The sequence below is a fragment of the Pteropus vampyrus genome, unplaced genomic scaffold (genome assembly GCF_000151845.1).
Source record: "Pteropus vampyrus isolate Shadow unplaced genomic scaffold, Pvam_2.0 Scaffold218, whole genome shotgun sequence".
In the NCBI taxonomy this organism is placed as follows: Eukaryota; Metazoa; Chordata; class Mammalia; order Chiroptera; family Pteropodidae; genus Pteropus; species Pteropus vampyrus.
Genome location: NW_011888999.1, coordinates 594,863 through 597,390, shown reverse-complemented (window position 1 = coordinate 597,390; position 2,528 = coordinate 594,863). Strand labels below are relative to the sequence as shown.

General features: G+C 36.5%; 1 pseudogene; it reads right to left on the bottom strand.

The window, feature by feature from the left end:
- Positions 1-1,676: 1,676 nt before the first annotated feature.
- Positions 1,677-1,795, bottom strand: LOC111747344 (annotated as a pseudogene).
- Between the last annotated feature and the right edge of the window lie 733 nt (positions 1,796-2,528).

Below are 2,528 nucleotides of genomic sequence, written 5' to 3'. Positions count from 1 at the left end.
GAAAAAAGGAAGGGTCATATGCCTTTAATAAATATGTGGAATTCAAAAATCATAATGCTAGTTAACATTCCTAGAAATCTATCAGATCTTCAAAATGCTTTAAATTTAGTCGCTAATTAAGCCTCTCCATTCCAACCAGTTTAACTAAGCAATATACAGTAACCTCACAGAGGGATCATTTCATCTGACTCAAGTGTTCTCCTCTGGAGTAGAATAAAATAGCTATGTGATTACCTAGAATAACACTGAACTGCATCTTAAGATGGAAAATGAGTAGTTCTATTAGAGCCAAATGAATCTGCCAAGGGAGTTTATACAGAACGTGTTTTAGATTTAGAATTTGCATAGCATGCTAGTTTTTATCGCTATTAATATGCTATTATGAAACTGGATGCTTGGTGTTTTAAAGTGCCTCCTGATAGTAAATTAGTCAACATATAAAATGCTTTTGAAGTAGCATCCCAATTTTCCAGTTGAAATCACTGCATCCCAAGGTGATTATATGACTCTCATCAGGTGTTTCAGTTTCTGTACTTTGCTCCTCCACAACTTGCTTCATAAGAGCACAAGTATTTTGGAGCATCTACTATATTCCATGACCTGAATCAAACAAGTTGTTTGAACATGTGATCACATTTATGTTTTATAGGTATGTGAGATTAAGTATGATTTTCCTCCATGTTGGAGGCAAGGAGACTAACTAAGGCTTAGATGATTTGCCAAGAATGAGAAAGGGAAATAAATTCTACCCACTGGAAGGCATGGCAAGTCACATGCGACAGAATGGATAGCTGTGAACTATGTAATCTACCATATTTCTAAAGGCACAGCTAAATCTCAGCATTTCTGCTTAAATTTCAAAACCTCTATAATCTGGATATATCCTGTCAACTTAACTGTATGCACCACCACTGTCTAAAATAATCCATCTGCTTAGCCTATATGACATTCTTGTCCTGCTCATTGTTCATGCTGTTTGCTACAACTGGAATATTGTCTTGCTTGCTTTCCGACTATATATGTATTTTACTTAACCTTTCTTAACCTCCTGTTCAGCTACATTGGGATTTGTAACTGGGCTTTTGCAATGAGATAAGGTTTTCCAGCTCTAAGCCAGGCCATAAAATACCTTGCATGGTTTGATGTTTAAAATGGCAGTGTTGTAAAACAGAAGAAACCTGGATCCCTGCTTACCACTTGGATGAATGCTCGCAAGGAGAGCAGCTTGACCCAGTCAAATGTACCAAACCCCACCCTATACACACAATAAGATAGAGCTAAAAAGCCAAAAATTTTTTCTCCTCTATTGACTTTTTTAGGTTAAGGAGGGCTGAGGATTGATCTTTGAATTTATAAATGTGAAGTCATTACTGATCTTGGCAGGAGTGTAATTGGGCAGTAGTATTATGGATAGAAACCTGGTTGGAGTAAGTTCAAGAACAAGTGAAAGGAGAGAAATCAGAGACTATTTTGTTAAAAGAAGGAACAAGTTAATATGGCAGTGAGTGGGTAAAGAAAACTGTGGGCTCAAGAAAGGTTTGCAATTCTTTTATTTTTTATTTTTATATTTTAGGCGAGGCAAACCTTGGTTCACCTCACAGATTACAAGGACCTTGTCAGTTTATGATCCCTTGTTTTTTTATTTTTATTTATTTTATTTATCTTTTTTTTTTTTACACCTACAGTACCTGGTCTTCCTAGGTGGTCTACCATCCAAGTACTAACCAGGCCCAGCCCTGCTTAGTTTTCAAGATCAGATAGGATCGGGCTTGTTCAGGGTAGCATGGCCGTAGACTGTAATTTTATTTTTTTTAATTATAGCATATTTATATTGATGAAAGAAATAACTACTGGAAAGAGAAAATGTATGAACCGGGAGAGGGAGGAAGAATTGCTAGAGTAATGGCCTCTGTTGAAACCTAGTATATGTGGAAAGGTGTTGGCCTTAGGTAGAAAGACAGGCAGTTGATATATTTAACAAGAGAGGAGATGAAGAAGCATACATGACACAGGTGCAGGTATGTGAGTGGATGTCATAATAGGAGTATACAGAACCTCTCTTCATAATTTCGTTCGTTTTCCAACGGAAATAGGAAACAATGTCACCAGTTAAAACTTAAAAGGATAGAGAATTGAGAAGAGAAGGGAATATATTAAGCAGCCATACAATGGCATGGGAGAGTGAATGGAATACAGAATTCCAACATGATTGTTAGCTACAAGTAATGATTGGCTTGAGTTACTGGTCATAAATGTGAAATTGTGTTTTAATTTATATGTAAAATTAATAATAATAAAGTGAGACCATTTATGTGTTCTTCTCCAGCCATGTTCATCTGTGCAGATACACGCACACGGTAGGTCAAGGGATAGATACAATCAGTTTTGTGATTATGACAAGCGAGTATGAAGAAATAGGAGAAAGGCAAGGAGGTTGAGCATATATTCAAGGAAGTGATTACAATGCTAGTTTGTGGAATTTAAGCTGGGTAAGGAGGAAATGACAGAATGGTAAGGAAGAGAAATAC